General features: G+C 41.4%; 4 non-coding genes and 34 pseudogenes across 4 annotated transcripts; all 38 read left to right on the forward strand.

The window, feature by feature from the left end:
- Positions 1 to 302: 302 nt before the first annotated feature.
- On the forward strand, positions 303 to 421 carry LOC139067193 (5S ribosomal RNA; annotated as a pseudogene).
- A 355-nt stretch (positions 422 to 776) lies between these two features.
- Positions 777 to 895, forward strand: LOC139067978 (5S ribosomal RNA; annotated as a pseudogene).
- Positions 896 to 1,252: 357 nt separating this feature from the next.
- Positions 1,253 to 1,371, forward strand: LOC139067546 (5S ribosomal RNA; annotated as a pseudogene).
- Positions 1,372 to 1,727: 356 nt separating this feature from the next.
- Positions 1,728 to 1,845, forward strand: LOC139067582 (5S ribosomal RNA; annotated as a pseudogene).
- Positions 1,846 to 2,198: 353 nt separating this feature from the next.
- Positions 2,199 to 2,317, forward strand: LOC139067755 (5S ribosomal RNA; annotated as a pseudogene).
- Positions 2,318 to 2,670: 353 nt separating this feature from the next.
- LOC139068415 (5S ribosomal RNA) lies at positions 2,671 to 2,789 on the forward strand. Its single transcript, XR_011520013.1, has one exon. It is a non-coding gene; the product is annotated as a 5S ribosomal RNA (ribosomal RNA).
- Positions 2,790 to 3,144: 355 nt separating this feature from the next.
- Positions 3,145 to 3,263, forward strand: LOC139067207 (5S ribosomal RNA; annotated as a pseudogene).
- Positions 3,264 to 3,615: 352 nt separating this feature from the next.
- LOC139066562 (5S ribosomal RNA) lies at positions 3,616 to 3,734 on the forward strand. The gene has a single exon (XR_011519464.1). It is a non-coding gene; the product is annotated as a 5S ribosomal RNA (ribosomal RNA).
- Positions 3,735 to 4,089: 355 nt separating this feature from the next.
- Positions 4,090 to 4,208, forward strand: LOC139066986 (5S ribosomal RNA; annotated as a pseudogene).
- A 353-nt stretch (positions 4,209 to 4,561) lies between these two features.
- Positions 4,562 to 4,680, forward strand: LOC139067862 (5S ribosomal RNA; annotated as a pseudogene).
- Positions 4,681 to 5,033: 353 nt separating this feature from the next.
- LOC139067874 (5S ribosomal RNA) lies at positions 5,034 to 5,152 on the forward strand (annotated as a pseudogene).
- A 355-nt stretch (positions 5,153 to 5,507) lies between these two features.
- On the forward strand, positions 5,508 to 5,626 carry LOC139067505 (5S ribosomal RNA; annotated as a pseudogene).
- A 352-nt stretch (positions 5,627 to 5,978) lies between these two features.
- LOC139066782 (5S ribosomal RNA) lies at positions 5,979 to 6,097 on the forward strand (annotated as a pseudogene).
- Positions 6,098 to 6,450: 353 nt separating this feature from the next.
- On the forward strand, positions 6,451 to 6,569 carry LOC139068416 (5S ribosomal RNA). The gene has a single exon (XR_011520014.1). It is a non-coding gene; the product is annotated as a 5S ribosomal RNA (ribosomal RNA).
- A 355-nt stretch (positions 6,570 to 6,924) lies between these two features.
- LOC139067511 (5S ribosomal RNA) lies at positions 6,925 to 7,043 on the forward strand (annotated as a pseudogene).
- Positions 7,044 to 7,396: 353 nt separating this feature from the next.
- On the forward strand, positions 7,397 to 7,515 carry LOC139067756 (5S ribosomal RNA; annotated as a pseudogene).
- A 353-nt stretch (positions 7,516 to 7,868) lies between these two features.
- Positions 7,869 to 7,987, forward strand: LOC139068417 (5S ribosomal RNA). The gene has a single exon (XR_011520015.1). It is a non-coding gene; the product is annotated as a 5S ribosomal RNA (ribosomal RNA).
- Positions 7,988 to 8,342: 355 nt separating this feature from the next.
- Positions 8,343 to 8,461, forward strand: LOC139067208 (5S ribosomal RNA; annotated as a pseudogene).
- Positions 8,462 to 8,813: 352 nt separating this feature from the next.
- On the forward strand, positions 8,814 to 8,932 carry LOC139067512 (5S ribosomal RNA; annotated as a pseudogene).
- Positions 8,933 to 9,285: 353 nt separating this feature from the next.
- LOC139067249 (5S ribosomal RNA) lies at positions 9,286 to 9,404 on the forward strand (annotated as a pseudogene).
- Positions 9,405 to 9,759: 355 nt separating this feature from the next.
- LOC139066987 (5S ribosomal RNA) lies at positions 9,760 to 9,878 on the forward strand (annotated as a pseudogene).
- A 353-nt stretch (positions 9,879 to 10,231) lies between these two features.
- Positions 10,232 to 10,350, forward strand: LOC139067863 (5S ribosomal RNA; annotated as a pseudogene).
- Positions 10,351 to 10,703: 353 nt separating this feature from the next.
- LOC139067449 (5S ribosomal RNA) lies at positions 10,704 to 10,822 on the forward strand (annotated as a pseudogene).
- A 355-nt stretch (positions 10,823 to 11,177) lies between these two features.
- On the forward strand, positions 11,178 to 11,296 carry LOC139066872 (5S ribosomal RNA; annotated as a pseudogene).
- Positions 11,297 to 11,648: 352 nt separating this feature from the next.
- LOC139066929 (5S ribosomal RNA) lies at positions 11,649 to 11,767 on the forward strand (annotated as a pseudogene).
- Positions 11,768 to 12,122: 355 nt separating this feature from the next.
- LOC139067443 (5S ribosomal RNA) lies at positions 12,123 to 12,241 on the forward strand (annotated as a pseudogene).
- Positions 12,242 to 12,594: 353 nt separating this feature from the next.
- On the forward strand, positions 12,595 to 12,713 carry LOC139067864 (5S ribosomal RNA; annotated as a pseudogene).
- Positions 12,714 to 13,066: 353 nt separating this feature from the next.
- On the forward strand, positions 13,067 to 13,185 carry LOC139067875 (5S ribosomal RNA; annotated as a pseudogene).
- Positions 13,186 to 13,540: 355 nt separating this feature from the next.
- Positions 13,541 to 13,659, forward strand: LOC139067507 (5S ribosomal RNA; annotated as a pseudogene).
- A 352-nt stretch (positions 13,660 to 14,011) lies between these two features.
- LOC139067513 (5S ribosomal RNA) lies at positions 14,012 to 14,130 on the forward strand (annotated as a pseudogene).
- Positions 14,131 to 14,483: 353 nt separating this feature from the next.
- LOC139067250 (5S ribosomal RNA) lies at positions 14,484 to 14,602 on the forward strand (annotated as a pseudogene).
- A 355-nt stretch (positions 14,603 to 14,957) lies between these two features.
- LOC139066988 (5S ribosomal RNA) lies at positions 14,958 to 15,076 on the forward strand (annotated as a pseudogene).
- A 353-nt stretch (positions 15,077 to 15,429) lies between these two features.
- Positions 15,430 to 15,548, forward strand: LOC139067865 (5S ribosomal RNA; annotated as a pseudogene).
- A 353-nt stretch (positions 15,549 to 15,901) lies between these two features.
- LOC139067450 (5S ribosomal RNA) lies at positions 15,902 to 16,020 on the forward strand (annotated as a pseudogene).
- A 355-nt stretch (positions 16,021 to 16,375) lies between these two features.
- On the forward strand, positions 16,376 to 16,494 carry LOC139066873 (5S ribosomal RNA; annotated as a pseudogene).
- Positions 16,495 to 16,846: 352 nt separating this feature from the next.
- Positions 16,847 to 16,965, forward strand: LOC139066784 (5S ribosomal RNA; annotated as a pseudogene).
- A 355-nt stretch (positions 16,966 to 17,320) lies between these two features.
- LOC139067458 (5S ribosomal RNA) lies at positions 17,321 to 17,439 on the forward strand (annotated as a pseudogene).
- A 352-nt stretch (positions 17,440 to 17,791) lies between these two features.
- Positions 17,792 to 17,910, forward strand: LOC139067994 (5S ribosomal RNA; annotated as a pseudogene).
- Positions 17,911 to 17,965: the final 55 nt, after the last annotated feature.

The following is a 17,965-nucleotide window of genomic DNA, read 5'->3' on the forward strand; positions in this document are numbered from 1 at the left end:
GAACAGCTTCGTCATGGAATAATTTTAAAGCCAGGTGTTCCACACGAACTGCACACACTTGTTGGTAATAAACCTCCTTTGATTTGTCCCTAGCAATAATGTCTCAGTGCTGGCATTTTAGAGACAAGAAATGGGGTGGGAGCCGATTGTTACTCGAAAAAAGAGCGACAGTGATGAAGACAACTGTTTAACTTAGCCTTTTACCTCTATATGCAAGAATCTAGTCTTTGCAGTGGGCGACACAATCATACTTTGACATATACACAAGGGATTTTTCAGAGATTTTTCAAGGTGTTTTCTTCGCTTACGGCCATACCACCCTGAAAAAGCCCGATCCCGTCTGATCTCGGAAGCAATCCAGGGCTGGGCCTGGTCAGTACCTGTATGGGAGACCTCTTGGGAATACCAGGTGCTGTAAAATTTTTCACTAATTTGTTATAAAATACAGTTTATTTCACTTCACCACAGCTTTGCACAGCTTCGTCATTGAATAATTTTAAAGCCAGGTGTTCCACACGAACTGCACACACTTGTTAGTAATAAACCTCCTTTGATTTGTCCCTAGACATAATGTCTCAGTGCTGGCATTTTAGAGACAAGAAATGGGGTGGGAGCCAATTGTTAGAGTCTAAAGAAGAGCAACAATGATGAAGACAACTGTTTAACTTAGCCTTTTACCTCTATATGCAAGAATCTAGTCTTTGCAGTGGGCGACGCAATCATACCTTGACAAATACACAAGGGATTTTTCAGAGATTTTTCAAGGTTTTTCTTGTGCTTACAGCCATACCACCCTGAAAAAGCCCGGTACCGTCTGATCTCGGAAGCTATCCAGGGTTGCGCCTAGTCAGTACCTGTATGGGAGACCTCTTGGGAATACCAGGTGCTGTAAGCTTTTTCACTAATTTGTTATAAAATACAGTTTTTTTTTCACTTCACCACAGCTTTGAACAGCTTCGTCATTGAATAATTTTAAAGCCAGGTGTTCCACACGAACTGCACACACTTGTTGGTAATAAACCTCCTTTGATTTGTCCCTAGCAATAATGTCTCAGTGCTGGCATTTTAGAGACAAGAAATGGGGTGGGAGCCAATTGTTAGAGTCTAAAGAAGAGCAACAATGATGAAGACAACTGTTTAACGTAGCCTTTTACTTCTATGTGCAAGAATCTAGTCTTTGCAGTGGGCGACACAATCATACCTTGACAAATACACAAGGGATTTTTCAGAGATTTTTCAAGGTTTTTCCTTCGCTTACAGCCATACCACCCTGAAAAAGCCCGATCCCCTCTGATCTCAGAATCAATCCAGGTTTGGGCCTGGTCAGTACCTGTATGGGAGACCTTTTGGGAATACCAGGTGCTGTAAGCTTTTTCACTAATTTGTTATAAACTACAGTTTTTTTTCACTTCACCACAGCTTTGAACAGCTTCATCATTGAATAATTTTAAAGCCAGGTGTTCCACACGAACTGCACACACTTGTTGGTAATAAACCTCCTTTGATTTGTCCCTAGCAATAATGTCTCAGTGCTGGCATTTTAGAGACAAGAAATGGGGTGGGAGCCAATTGTTAGAGTCTAAAGAAGAGCAACAATGATGAAGACAAATGTTTAACTTAGCCTTTTACCTCTATGTGCAAGAATCTAGTCTTTGCAGTGGGTGACACAATCATACCTTGACAAATACACAAGGGATTTTTAAGAGATTTTTCAAGGTTTTTCCTTCGCTTACAGCCATACCACCCTGAAAAGCCCAATCCCCTCTGATCTCGGAATCAATCCAGGGTTGGGCCTGGTCAGTACCTGTATGGGAGACCTCTTGGGAATACCAGGTGCTGTAAGCTTTTTCACTAATTTGTTATAAAATACAGTTTTTTTCACTTCACCACATCTTTGAACAGCTTTGTCATTGAATAATTTTAAAGCCAGGTGTTCCACACGAACTGCACACACTTGTTGGTAATAAACCTCCTTTGATTTGTCCCTAGCAACAATGTCTCAGTGCTGGCATTTTAGAGACAAGAAATGGGGTGGGAGCCGATAGTTACTCAAAAAAAGAGCAACAGTGATGAAGACAACTGTTTAACTTAGCCTTTTACCTCCATATGCAAGAATCTAGTCTTTGCAGTGGGCGACACAATCATACTTTGACATATACACAAGGGACTTTTCAGAGATTTTTCAAGGTGTGTCCTTCGCTTACGGCCATACCACCATGAAAAAGCCCGATCCCGTCTGATCTCGGAAGCAATCCAGGTTTGGGCCTGGTCAGTACCTGTATGGGAGACCTCTTGGGATTACCAGGTGCTGTAAGCTTTTTCACTAATTTGTTATAAAATACAGTTTTTTTCACTTCACCTTATCTTTGAACAGCTTCGTCATTGAATAATTTTAAAGCCAGGTGTTCCACACGAACTGCACACACTTGTTGGTAATAAACCTCCTTTGATTTGTCCCTAGCAATAATGTCTCAGTGCTGGCATTTTAGAGACAAGAAATGGGGTGGGAGCCGATTGTTACTCGAAAAAAGAGCAACAGTGATGAAGACAACTGTTTAACTTAGCCTTTTACCTCCATATGCAAGAATCTAGTCTTTGCAGTGGGCGACACAATCATACTTTGACATATACACAAGGGATTTTACAGAGATTTTTCAAGGTGTGTCCTTCGCTTACGGCCATACCACCCTGAAAAAGCCCGATCCCGTCTGATCTCGGAAGCAATCCAGGGTTGGGCCTGGTCAGTACCTGTATGGGAGACCTCTTGGGAATACCAGGTGCTGTAAGCTTTTTCACTAATTTGTTATAAAATACAATTTTTTTCACTTCAACACATCTTTGAACAGCTTCATCATTGAATAATTTTAAAGCCAGGTGTTCCACACGATCTGCACACACTTGTTGGTAATAAACCTCCTTTTATTTGTCCCTAGCAATAATGTCTCAGTGCTGGCATTTTAGAGACAAGAAATGGGGTGGGAGCCAATTGTTACAGTCTAAAGAAGAGCAACAATGATGAAGACAACTGTTTAACTTAGCCTTTTACCTCTATATGCAAGAATCTAGTCTTTGCAGTGGGCGACACAATCATACCTTGACAAATACACAAGGGATTTTCCAGAGATGTTTCAAGGTTTTTCCTTCGCTTACAGCCATACCACCCTGAAAAAGCCCAATCTCCTCTGATCTCGGAATCAATCCAGGGTTGGGCCTGGTCAGTACCTGTATGGGAGACCTCTTGGGAATACCAGGTGCTGTAAGCTTTTTCACTAATTTGTTATAAAATACAGTTTTTTCACTTCACCACATCTTTGAACAGCTTCGTCATTGAATAATTTTAAAGCCAGGTGTTCCACACGAACTGCACACACTTGTTGGTAATAAACCTCTTTTGATTTGTCCCTAGCAATAATGTCTCAGTGCTGGCATTTTAGAGACAAGAAATGGGGTGGGAGCCGATTGTTACTCGAAAAAAGAGCAACAGTGATGAAGACAACTGTTTAACTTAGCCTTTTACCTCCATATGCAAGAATCCAGTCTTTGCAGTGGGCGACACAATCATACTTTGACATATACACAAGGGATTTTTCAGAGATTTTTCAAGGTGTGTCCTTCGCTTACGGCCATACCAGCCTGAAAAAGCCCGATCCCGTCTGATCTCGGAAGCAATCCAGGTTTGGGCCTGGTCAGTACCTGTATGGGAGACCTCTTGGGAATACCAGGTGCTGTAAGCTTTTTCACTAATTTGTTATAAAATACAGTTTTTTTCACTTCACCACAGCTTTGAACAGCTTCGTCATTGAATAATTTTAAAGGCAGGTGTTCCACACGAACTGCACACACTTGTTGGTAATAAACCTCCTTTGATTTGTCCCTAGCAATAATGTCTCAGTGCTGGCATTTTAGAGACAAGAAATGGGGTGGGAGCCAATTGTTAGAGTCTAAAGAAGAGCAACAATGATGAAGACAAATGTTTAACTTAGCCTTTTACCTCTATGTGCAAGAATCTAGTCTTTGCAGTGGGTGACACAATCATACCTTGACAAATATACAAGGGATTTTTCAGAGATTTTTCAAGGTTTTTCCTTCGCTTACAGCCATACCACCCTGAAAAAGCCCAATCCCCTCTGATCTCGGAATCAATCCAGGGTTGGGCCTGGTCAGTACCTGTATGGGAGACCTCTTGGGAATACCAGGTGCTGTAAGCTTTTTCACTAATTTGTTATAAAATACAGTTTTTTTCAATTCACCACATCTTTGAACAGCTTCGTCATTGAATAATTTTAAAGCCAGGTGTTCCACACGAACTGCACACACTTGTTGGTAATAAACCTCCTTTGATTTGTCCCTAGCAACAATGTCTCAGTGCTGGCATTTTAGAGACAAGAAATGGGGTGGGAGCCGATTGTTACTCAAAAAAAGAGCAACAGTGATGAAGACAACTGTTTAACTTAGCCTTTTACCTCCATATGCAAGAATCTAGTCTTTGCAGTGGGCGACACAATCATACTTTGACATATACACAAGGGACTTTTCAGAGATTTTTCAAGGTGTGTCCTTCGCTTACGGCCATACCACCATGAAAAAGCCCGATCCCGTCTGATCTCGGAAGCAATCAAGGTTTGGGCCTGGTCAGTACCTGTATGGGAGACCTCTTGGGATTACCAGGTGCTGTAAGCTTTTTCACTAATTTGTTATAAAATACAGTTTTTTTCACTTCACCACATCTTTGAACAGCTTCGTCATTGAATAATTTAAAAGCCAGGTGTTCCACACGAACTGCACACACTTGTTGGTAATAAACCTCCTTTGATTTGTCCCTAGCAATAGTGTCTCAGTGCTGGCATTTTAGAGACAAGAAATGGGGTGGGAGACGATTGTTACTCGGAAAAAGAGCAACAGTTATGAAGACAACTGTTCAACTTAGCCTTTTACCTCCATATGCAAGAATCTAGTCTTTGCAGTGGGCGACACAATCATACTTTGACATATACACAAGGGAATTTTCAGAGATTTTTCAAGGTGTTTTCTTCACTTACGGCCATACCACCCTGAAAAAGCCCGATCCCGTCTGATCTCGGAAGCAATCCAGGGTTGGGCGTGGTCAGTACCTGTATGGGAGACCTCTTGGGATTACCAGGTGCTGTAGGCTTTTTCACTAATTTGTTATAAAATACAATTTTTTTCACTTCAACACATCTTTGAACAGCTTCATCATTGAATAATTTTAAAGCCAGGTGTTCCACACGATCTGCACACACTTGTTGGTAATAAACCTCCTTTTATTTGTCCCTAGCAATAATGTCTCAGTGCTGGCATTTTAGAGACAAGAAATGGGGTGGGAGCCAATTGTTAGAGTCTAAAGAAGAGCAACAATGATGAAGACAACTGTTTAACTTAGCCTTTTACCTCTATATGCAAGAATCTAGTCTTTGCAGTGGGCGACACAATCATACCTTGACAAATACACAAGGGATTTTCCAGAGATGTTTCAAGGTTTTTCCTTCGCTTACAGCCATACCACCCTGAAAAAGCCCAATCTCCTCTGATCTTGGAATCAATCCAGGGTTGGGCCTGGTCAGTACCTGTATGGGAGACCTCTTGGGAATACCAGTTGCTGTAAGCTTTTTCACTAATTTGTTATAAAATACAGTTTTTTCACTTCACCACATCTTTGAACAGCTTCGTCATTGAATAATTTTAAAGCCAGGTGTTCCACACGAACTGCACACACTTGTTGGTAATAAACCTCTTTTGATTTGTCCCTAGCAATAATGTCTCAGTGCTGGCATTTTAGAGACAAGAAATGGGGTGGGAGCCGATTGTTACTCGAAAAAAGAGCAACAGTGATGAAGACAACTGTTTAACTTAGCCTTTTACCTCCATATGCAAGAATCCAGTCTTTGCAGTGGGCGACACAATCATACTTTGACATATACACAAGGGATTTTTCAGAGATTTTTCAAGGTGTGTCCTTCGCTTACGGCCATACCAGCCTGAAAAAGCCTGATCCCGTCTGATCTCGGAAGCAATCCAGGTTTGGGCCTGGTCAGTACCTGTATGGGAGACCTCTTGGGAATACCAGGTGCTGTAAGCTTTTTCACTAATTTGTTATAAAATACAGTTTTTTTCACTTCACCACAGCTTTGAACAGCTTCGTCATTGAATAATTTTAAAGCCAGGTGTTCCACACGAACTGCACACACTTGTTGGTAATAAACCTCCTTTGATTTGTCCCTAGCAATAATGTCTCAGTGCTGGCATTTTAGAGACAAGAAATGGGGTGGGAGCCGATTGTTACTCGAAAAAAGAGCAACAGTGATGAAGACAACTGTTTAACTTAGCCTTTTACCTCCATATGCAAGAATCTAGTCTTTGCAGTGGGCGACACAATCATACTTTGACATATACACAAGGGATTTTACAGAGATTTTTCAAGGTGTGTCCTTCGCTTACGGCCATACCACCCTGAAAAAGCCCGATCCCGTCTGATCTCGGAAGCAATCCAGGGTTGGGCCTGGTCAGTACCTGTATGGGAGACCTCTTGGGAATACCAGGTGCTGTAAGCTTTTTCACTAATTTGTTATAAAATACAGTTTTTTTCACTTCACCACAGCTTTGAACAGCTTCGTCATTGAATAATTTTAAAGCCAGGTGTTCCACACGAACTGCACACACTTGTTGGTAATAAACCTCCTTTGATTTGTCCCTAGCAATAATGTCTCAGTGCTGGCATTTTAGAGACAAGAAATGGGGTGGGAGCCAATTGTTAGAGTCTAAAGAAGAGCAACAATGATGAAGACAAATGTTTAACTTAGCCTTTTACCTCTATGTGCAAGAATCTAGTCTTTGCAGTGGGTGACACAATCATACCTTGACAAATACACAAGGGATTTTTCAGAGATTTTTCAAGGTTTTTCCTTCGCTTACAGCCATACCACCCTGAAAAAGCCCAATCCCCTCTGATCTCGGAATCAATCCAGGTTTGGGCCTGGTCAGTACCTGTATGGGAGACCTCTTGGGAATACCAGGTGCTGTAAGCTTTTTCACTAATTTGTTATAAAATACAGTTTTTTTCACTTCACCACATCTTTGAACAGCTTCGTCATTGAATAATTTTAAAGCCAGGTTTTCCACACGAACTGCACACACTTGTTGGTAATAAACCTCCTTTGATTTGTCCCTAGCAACAATGTCTCAGTGCTGGCATTTTAGAGACAAGAAATGGGGTGGGAGCCGATAGTTACTCAAAAAAAGAGCAACAGTGATGAAGACAACTGTTTAACTTAGCCTTTTACCTCCATATGCAAGAATCTAGTCTTTGCAGTGGGCGACACAATCATACTTTGACATATACACAAGGGACTTTTCAGAGATTTTTCAAGGTGTGTCCTTCGCTTACGGCCATACCACCATGAAAAAGCCCGATCCCGTCTGATCTCGGAAGCAATCCAGGTTTGGGCCTGGTCAGTACCTGTATGGGAGACCTCTTGGGATTACCAGGTGCTGTAAGCTTTTTCACTAATTTGTTATAAAATACAGTTTTTTTCACTTCACCTTATCTTTGAACAGCTTCGTCATTGAATAATTTTAAAGCCAGGTGTTCCACACGAACTGCACACACTTGTTGGTAATAAACCTCCTTTGATTTGTCACTAGCAATAATGTCTCAGTGCTGGCATTTTAGAGACAAGAAATGGGGTGGGAGCCGATTGTTACTCGAAAAAAGAGCAACAGTGATGAAGACAACTGTTTAACTTAGCCTTTTACCTCCATATGCAAGAATCTAGTCTTTGCAGTGGGCGACACAATCATACTTTGACATATACACAAGGGATTTTACAGAGATTTTTCAAGGTGTGTCCTTCGCTTACGGCCATACCACCCTGAAAAAGCCCGATCCCGTCTGATCTCGGAAGCAATCCAGGGTTGGGCCTGGTCAGTACCTGTATGGGAGACCTCTTGGGAATACCAGGTGCTGTAAGCTTTTTCACTAATTTGTTATAAAATACAATTTTTTTCACTTCAACACATCTTTGAACAGCTTCATCATTGAATAATTTTAAAGCCAGGTGTTCCACACGATCTGCACACACTTGTTGGTAATAAACCTCCTTTTATTTGTCCCTAGCAATAATGTCTCAGTGCTGGCATTTTAGAGACAAGAAATGGGGTGGGAGCCAATTGTTAGAGTCTAAAGAAGAGCAACAATGATGAAGACAACTGTTTAACTTAGCCTTTTACCTCTATATGCAAGAATCTAGTCTTTGCAGTGGGCGACACAATCATACCTTGACAAATACACAAGGGATTTTCCAGAGATGTTTCAAGGTTTTTCCTTCGCTTACAGCCATACCACCCTGAAAAAGCCCAATCTCCTCTGATCTCGGAATCAATCCAGGGTTGGGCCTGGTCAGTACCTGTATGGGAGACCTCTTGGGAATACCAGGTGCTGTAAGCTTTTTCACTAATTTGTTATAAAATACAGTTTTTTCACTTCACCACATCTTTGAACAGCTTCGTCATTGAATAATTTTAAAGCCAGGTGTTCCACACGAACTGCACACACTTGTTGGTAATAAACCTCTTTTGATTTGTCCCTAGCAATAATGTCTCAGTGCTGGCATTTTAGAGACAAGAAATGGGGTGGGAGCCGATTGTTACTCGAAAAAAGAGCAACAGTGATGAAGACAACTGTTTAACTTAGCCTTTTACCTCTATGTGCAAGAATCTAGTCTTTGCAGTGGGTGACACAATCATACCTTGACAAATACACAAGGGATTTTTCAGAGATTTTTCAAGGTTTTTCCTTCGCTTACAGCCATACCACCCTGAAAAAGCCCAATCCCCTCTGATCTCGGAATCAATCCAGGTTTGGGCCTGGTCAGTACCTGTATGGGAGACCTCTTGGGAATACCAGGTGCTGTAAGCTTTTTCACTAATTTGTTATAAAATACAGTTTTTTTCACTTCACCACATCTTTGAACAGCTTCGTCATTGAATAATTTTAAAGCCAGGTTTTCCACACGAACTGCACACACTTGTTGGTAATAAACCTCCTTTGATTTGTCCCTAGCAACAATGTCTCAGTGCTGGCATTTTAGAGACAAGAAATGGGGTGGGAGCCGATAGTTACTCAAAAAAAGAGCAACAGTGATGAAGACAACTGTTTAACTTAGCCTTTTACCTCCATATGCAAGAATCTAGTCTTTGCAGTGGGCGACACAATCATACTTTGACATATACACAAGGGACTTTTCAGAGATTTTTCAAGGTGTGTCCTTCGCTTACGGCCATACCACCATGAAAAAGCCCGATCCCGTCTGATCTCGGAAGCAATCCAGGTTTGGGCCTGGTCAGTACCTGTATGGGAGACCTCTTGGGAATACCAGGTGCTGTAAGCTTTTTCACTAATTTGTTATAAAATACAGTTTTTTTCACTTCACCACAGCTTTGAACAGCTTCGTCATTGAATAATTTTAAAGGCAGGTGTTCCACACGAACTGCACACACTTGTTGGTAATAAACCTCCTTTGATTTGTCCCTAGCAATAATGTCTCAGTGCTGGCATTTTAGAGACAAGAAATGGGGTGGGAGCCAATTGTTAGAGTCTAAAGAAGAGCAACAATGATGAAGACAAATGTTTAACTTAGCCTTTTACCTCTATGTGCAAGAATCTAGTCTTTGCAGTGGGTGACACAATCATACCTTGACAAATACACAAGGGATTTTTCAGAGATTTTTCAAGGTTTTTCCTTCGCTTACAGCCATACCACCCTGAAAAAGCCCAATCCCCTCTGATCTCGGAATCAATCCAGGGTTGGGCCTGGTCAGTACCTGTATGGGAGACCTCTTGGGAATACCAGGTGCTGTAAGCTTTTTCACTAATTTGTTATAAAATACAGTTTTTTTCAATTCACCACATCTTTGAACAGCTTCGTCATTGAATAATTTTAAAGCCAGGTGTTCCACACGAACTGCACACACTTGTTGGTAATAAACCTCCTTTGATTTGTCCCTAGCAACAATGTCTCAGTGCTGGCATTTTAGAGACAAGAAATGGGGTGGGAGCCGATTGTTACTCAAAAAAAGAGCAACAGTGATGAAGACAACTGTTTAACTTAGCCTTTTACCTCCATATGCAAGAATCTAGTCTTTGCAGTGGGCGACACAATCATACTTTGACATATACACAAGGGACTTTTCAGAGATTTTTCAAGGTGTGTCCTTCGCTTACGGCCATACCACCATGAAAAAGCCCGATCCCGTCTGATCTCGGAAGCAATCAAGGTTTGGGCCTGGTCAGTACCTGTATGGGAGACCTCTTGGGATTACCAGGTGCTGTAAGCTTTTTCACTAATTTGTTATAAAATACAGTTTTTTTCACTTCACCACATCTTTGAACAGCTTCGTCATTGAATAATTTAAAAGCCAGGTGTTCCACACGAACTGCACACACTTGTTGGTAATAAACCTCCTTTGATTTGTCCCTAGCAATAGTGTCTCAGTGCTGGCATTTTAGAGACAAGAAATGGGGTGGGAGACGATTGTTACTCGGAAAAAGAGCAACAGTTATGAAGACAACTGTTCAACTTAGCCTTTTACCTCCATATGCAAGAATCTAGTCTTTGCAGTGGGCGACACAATCATACTTTGACATATACACAAGGGAATTTTCAGAGATTTTTCAAGGTGTTTTCTTCACTTACGGCCATACCACCCTGAAAAAGCCCGATCCCGTCTGATCTCGGAAGCAATCCAGGGTTGGGCCTGGTCAGTACCTGTATGGGAGACCTCTTGGGATTACCAGGTGCTGTAGGCTTTTTCACTAATTTGTTATAAAATACAATTTTTTTCACTTCAACACATCTTTGAACAGCTTCATCATTGAATAATTTTAAAGCCAGGTGTTCCACACGATCTGCACTCACTTGTTGGTAATAAACCTCCTTTTATTTGTCCCTAGCAATAATGTCTCAGTGCTGGCATTTTAGAGACAAGAAATGGGGTGGGAGCCAATTGTTAGAGTCTAAAGAAGAGCAACAATGATGAAGACAACTGTTTAACTTAGCCTTTTACCTCTATATGCAAGAATCTAGTCTTTGCAGTGGGCGACACAATCATACCTTGACAAATACACAAGGGATTTTCCAGAGATGTTTCAAGGTTTTTCCTTCGCTTACAGCCATACCACCCTGAAAAAGCCCAATCTCCTCTGATCTTGGAATCAATCCAGGGTTGGGCCTGGTCAGTACCTGTATGGGAGACCTCTTGGGAATACCAGGTGCTGTAAGCTTTTTCACTAATTTGTTATAAAATACAGTTTTTTCACTTCACCACATCTTTGAACAGCTTCGTCATTGAATAATTTTAAAGCCAGGTGTTCCACACGAACTGCACACACTTGTTGGTAATAAACCTCTTTTGATTTGTCCCTAGCAATAATGTCTCAGTGCTGGCATTTTAGAGACAAGAAATGGGGTGGGAGCCGATTGTTACTCGAAAAAAGAGCAACAGTGATGAAGACAACTGTTTAACTTAGCCTTTTACCTCCATATGCAAGAATCCAGTCTTTGCAGTGGGCGACACAATCATACTTTGACATATACACAAGGGATTTTTCAGAGATTTTTCAAGGTGTGTCCTTCGCTTACGGCCATACCAGCCTGAAAAAGCCCGATCCCGTCTGATCTCGGAAGCAATCCAGATTTGGGCCTGGTCAGTACCTGTATGGGAGACCTCTTGGGAATACCAGGTGCTGTAAGCTTTTTCACTAATTTGTTATAAAATACAGTTTTTTTCACTTCACCACAGCTTTGAACAGCTTCGCCATTGAATAATTTTAAAGGCAGGTGTTCCACACGAACTGCACACACTTGTTGGTAATAAACCTCCTTTGATTTGTCCCTAGCAATAATGTCTCAGTGCTGGCATTTTAGAGACAAGAAATGGGGTGGGAGCCAATTGTTAGAGTCTAAAGAAGAGCAACAATGATGAAGACAAATGTTTAACTTAGCCTTTTACCTCTATGTGCAAGAATCTAGTCTTTGCAGTGGGTGACACAATCATACCTTGACAAATACACAAGGGATTTTTCAGAGATTTTTCAAGGTTTTTCCTTCGCTTACAGCCATACCACCCTGAAAAAGCCCAATCCCCTCTGATCTCGGAATCAATCCAGGGTTGGGCCTGGTCAATACCTGTATGGGAGACCTCTTGGGAATACCAGGTGCTGTAAGCTTTTTCACTAATTTGTTATAAAATACAGTTTTTTTCAATTCACCACATCTTTGAACAGCTTCGTCATTGAATAATTTTAAAGCCAGGTGTTCCACACGAACTGCACACACTTGTTGGTAATAAACCTCCTTTGATTTGTCCCTAGCAACAATGTCTCAGTGCTGGCATTTTAGAGACAAGAAATGGGGTGGGAGCCGATTGTTACTCAAAAAAAGAGCAACAGTGATGAAGACAACTGTTTAACTTAGCCTTTTACCTCCATATGCAAGAATCTAGTCTTTGCAGTGGGCGACACAATCATACTTTGACATATACACAAGGGACTTTTCAGAGATTTTTCAAGGTGTGTCCTTCGCTTACGGCCATACCACCATGAAAAAGCCCGATCCCGTCTGATCTCGGAAGCAATCAAGGTTTGGGCCTGGTCAGTACCTGTATGGGAGACCTCTTGGGATTACCAGGTGCTGTAAGCTTTTTCACTAATTTGTTATAAAATACAGTTTTTTTCACTTCACCACATCTTTGAACAGCTTCGTCATTGAATAATTTAAAAGCCAGGTGTTCCACACGAACTGCACACACTTGTTGGTAATAAACCTCCTTTGATTTGTCCCTAGCAATAGTGTCTCAGTGCTGGCATTTTAGAGACAAGAAATGGGGTGGGAGACGATTGTTACTCGGAAAAAGAGCAACAGTTATGAAGACAACTGTTCAACTTAGCCTTTTACCTCCATATGCAAGAATCTAGTCTTTGCAGTGGGCGACACAATCATACTTTGACATATACACATGGGAATTTTCAGAGATTTTTCAAGGTGTTTTCTTCACTTACGGCCATACCACCCTGAAAAAGCCCGATCCCGTCTGATCTCGGAAGCAATCCAGGGTTGGGCGTGGTCAGTACCTGTATGGGAGACCTCTTGGGATTACCAGGTGCTGTAGGCTTTTTCACTAATTTGTTATAAAATACAATTTTTTTCACTTCAACACATCTTTGAACAGCTTCATCATTGAATAATTTTAAAGCCAGGTGTTCCACACGATCTGCACACACTTGTTGGTAATAAACCTCCTTTTATTTGTCCCTAGCAATAATGTCTCAGTGCTGGCATTTTAGAGACAAGAAATGGGGTGGGAGCCAATTGTTAGAGTCTAAAGAAGAGCAACAATGATGAAGACAACTGTTTAACTTAGCCTTTTACCTCTATATGCAAGAATCTAGTCTTTGCAGTGGGCGACACAATCATACCTTGACAAATACACAAGGGATTTTCCAGAGATGTTTCAAGGTTTTTCCTTCGCTTACAGCCATACCACCCTGAAAAAGCCCAATCTCCTCTGATCTTGGAATCAATCCAGGGTTGGGCCTGGTCAGTACCTGTATGGGAGACCTCTTGGGAATACCAGTTGCTGTAAGCTTTTTCACTAATTTGTTATAAAATACAGTTTTTTCACTTCACCACATCTTTGAACAGCTTCGTCATTGAATAATTTTAAAGCCAGGTGTTCCACACGAACTGCACACACTTGTTGGTAATAAACCTCTTTTGATTTGTCCCTAGCAATAATGTCTCAGTGCTGGCATTTTAGAGACAAGAAATGGGGTGGGAGCCGATTGTTACTCGAAAAAAGAGCAACAGTGATGAAGACAACTGTTTAACTTAGCCTTTTACCTCTATGTGCAAGAATCTAGTCTTTGCAGTGGGTGACACAATCATACCTTGACAAATACACAAGGGATTTTTCAGAGATTTTTCAAGGTTTTTCCTTCGCTTACAGCCATACCACCCTGAAAAAGCCCAATCCCCTCTGATCTCGGAATCAATCCAGGTTTGGGCCTGGTCAGTACCTGTATGGGAGACCTCTTGGGAATACCAGGTGCTGTAAGCTTTTTCACTAATTTGTTATAAAATACAGTTTTTTTCACTTCACCACATCTTTGAACAGCTTCGTCATTGAATAATTTTAAAGCCAGGTTTTCCACACGAACTGCACACACTTGTTGGTAATAAACCTCCTTTGATTTGTCCCTAGCAACAATGTCTCAGTGCTGGCATTTTAGAGACAAGAAATGGGGTGGGAGCCGATAGTTACTCAAAAAAAGAGCAACAGTGATGAAGACAACTGTTTAACTTAGCCTTTTACCTCCATATGCAAGAATCTAGTCTTTGCAGTGGGCGACACAATCATACTTTGACATATACACAAGGGACTTTTCAGAGATTTTTCAAGGTGTGTCCTTCGCTTACGGCCATACCACCATGAAAAAGCCCGATCCCGTCTGATCTCGGAAGCAATCCAGGTTTGGGCCTGGTCAGTACCTGTATGGGAGACCTCTTGGGAATACCAGGTGCTGTAAGCTTTTTCACTAATTTGTTATAAAATACAGTTTTTTTCACTTCACCACAGCTTTGAACAGCTTCGTCATTGAATAATTTTAAAGGCAGGTGTTCCACACGAACTGCACACACTTGTTGGTAATAAACCTCCTTTGATTTGTCCCTAGCAATAATGTCTCAGTGCTGGCATTTTAGAGACAAGAAATGGGGTGGGAGCCAATTGTTAGAGTCTAAAGAAGAGCAACAATGATGAAGACAAATGTTTAACTTAGCCTTTTACCTCTATGTGCAAGAATCTAGTCTTTGCAGTGGGTGACACAATCATACCTTGACAAATACACAAGGGATTTTTCAGAGATTTTTCAAGGTTTTTCCTTCGCTTACAGCCATACCACCCTGAAAAAGCCCAATCCCCTCTGATCTCGGAATCAATCCAGGGTTGGGCCTGGTCAGTACCTGTATGGGAGACCTCTTGGGAATACCAGGTGCTGTAAGCTTTTTCACTAATTTGTTATAAAATACAGTTTTTTTCAATTCACCACATCTTTGAACAGCTTCGTCATTGAATAATTTTAAAGCCAGGTGTTCCACACGAACTGCACACACTTGTTGGTAATAAACCTCCTTTGATTTGTCCCTAGCAACAATGTCTCAGTGCTGGCATTTTAGAGACAAGAAATGGGGTGGGAGCCGATTGTTACTCAAAAAAAGAGCAACAGTGATGAAGACAACTGTTTAACTTAGCCTTTTACCTCCATATGCAAGAATCTAGTCTTTGCAGTGGGCGACACAATCATACTTTGACATATACACAAGGGACTTTTCAGAGATTTTTCAAGGTGTGTCCTTCGCTTACGGCCATACCACCATGAAAAAGCCCGATCCCGTCTGATCTCGGAAGCAATCAAGGTTTGGGCCTGGTCAGTACCTGTATGGGAGACCTCTTGGGATTACCAGGTGCTGTAAGCTTTTTCACTAATTTGTTATAAAATACAGTTTTTTTCACTTCACCACATCTTTGAACAGCTTCGTCATTGAATAATTTAAAAGCCAGGTGTTCCACACGAACTGCACACACTTGTTGGTAATAAACCTCCTTTGATTTGTCCCTAGCAATAGTGTCTCAGTGCTGGCATTTTAGAGACAAGAAATGGGGTGGGAGACGATTGTTACTCGGAAAAAGAGCAACAGTTATGAAGACAACTGTTCAACTTAGCCTTTTACCTCCATATGCAAGAATCTAGTCTTTGCAGTGGGCGACACAATCATACTTTGACATATACACAAGGGAATTTTCAGAGATTTTTCAAGGTGTTTTCTTCACTTACGGCCATACCACCCTGAAAAAGCCCGATCCCGTCTGATCTCGGAAGCAATCCAGGGTTGGGCCTGGTCAGTACCTGTATGGGAGACCTCTTGGGATTACCAGGTGCTGTAGGCTTTTTCACTAATTTGTTATAAAATACAATTTTTTTCACTTCAACACATCTTTGAACAGCTTCATCATTGAATAATTTTAAAGCCAGGTGTTCCACACGATCTGCACACACTTGTTGGTAATAAACCTCCTTTTATTTGTCCCTAGCAATAATGTCTCAGTGCTGGCATTTTAGAGACAAGAAATGGGGTGGGAGCCAATTGTTAGAGTCTAAAGAAGAGCAACAATGATGAAGACAACTGTTTAACTTAGCCTTTTACCTCTATATGCAAGAATCTAGTCTTTGCAGTGGGCGACACAATCATACCTTGACAAATACACAAGGGATTTTCCAGAGATGTTTCAAGGTTTTTCCTTCGCTTACAGCCATACCACCCTGAAAAAGCCCAATCTCCTCTGATCTTGGAATCAATCCAGGGTTGGGCCTGGTCAGTACCTGTATGGGAGACCTCTTGGGAATACCAGGTGCTGTAAGCTTTTTCACTAATTTGTTATAAAATACAGTTTTTTCACTTCACCACATCTTTGAACAGCTTCGTCATTGAATAATTTTAAAGCCAGGTGTTCCACACGAACTGCACACACTTGTTGGTAATAAACCTCTTTTGATTTGTCCCTAGCAATAATGTCTCAGTGCTGGCATTTTAGAGACAAGAAATGGGGTGGGAGCCGATTGTTACTCGAAAAAAGAGCAACAGTGATGAAGACAACTGTTTAACTTAGCCTTTTACCTCCATATGCAAGAATCCAGTCTTTGCAGTGGGCGACACAATCATACTTTGACATATACACAAGGGATTTTTCAGAGATTTTTCAAGGTGTGTCCTTCGCTTACGGCCATACCAGCCTGAAAAAGCCTGATCCCGTCTGATCTCGGAAGCAATCCAGGTTTGGGCCTGGTCAGTACCTGTATGGGAGACCTCTTGGGAATACCAGGTGCTGTAAGCTTTTTCACTAATTTGTTATAAAATACAGTTTTTTTCACTTCACCACAGCTTTGAACAGCTTCGTCATTGAATAATTTTAAAGCCAGGTGTTCCACACGAACTGCACACACTTGTTGGTAATAAACCTCCTTTGATTTGTCCCTAGCAATAATGTCTCAGTGCTGGCATTTTAGAGACAAGAAATGGGGTGGGAGCCAATTGTTAGAGTCTAAAGAAGAGCAACAATGATGAAGACAAATGTTTAACTTAGCCTTTTACCTCTATGTGCAAGAATCTAGTCTTTGCAGTGGGTGACACAATCATACCTTGACAAATACACAAGGGATTTTTCAGAGATTTTTCAAGGTTTTTCCTTCGCTTACAGCCATACCACCCTGAAAAAGCCCAATCCCCTCTGATCTCGGAATCAATCCAGGTTTGGGCCTGGTCAGTACCTGTATGGGAGACCTCTTGGGAATACCAGGTGCTGTAAGCCTTTTCACTAATTTGTTATAAAATACAGTTTTTTCACTTCACCACATCTTTGAACAGCTTCGTCATTGAATAATTTTAAAGCCAGGTGTTCCACACGAACTGCACACACTTGTTGGTAATAAACCTCTTTTGATTTGTCCCTAGCAATAATGTCTCAGTGCTGGCATTTTAGAGACAAGAAATGGGGTGGGAGCCGATTGTTACTCGAAAAAAGAGCAACAGTGATGAAGACAACTGTTTAACTTAGCCTTTTACCTCCATATGCAAGAATCCAGTCTTTGCAGTGGGCGACACAATCATACTTTGACATATACACAAGGGATTTTTCAGAGATTTTTCAAGGTGTGTCCTTCGCTTATGGCCATACCAGCCTGAAAAAGCCCGATCCCCTCTGATCTCGGAATCAATCCAGGGTTGGGCCTGGTCAGTACCTGTATGTGAGACCTCTTGGGAATACCAGATGCTGTAAGCTTTTTCACTAATTTGTTATAAAATACAGTTTTTTTCACTTCACCACATCTTTGAAC

The sequence above is a fragment of the Nothobranchius furzeri genome, chromosome 2, assembly GCF_043380555.1.
Source record: "Nothobranchius furzeri strain GRZ-AD chromosome 2, NfurGRZ-RIMD1, whole genome shotgun sequence".
Lineage (NCBI taxonomy): Eukaryota > Metazoa > Chordata > Actinopteri > Cyprinodontiformes > Nothobranchiidae > Nothobranchius > Nothobranchius furzeri.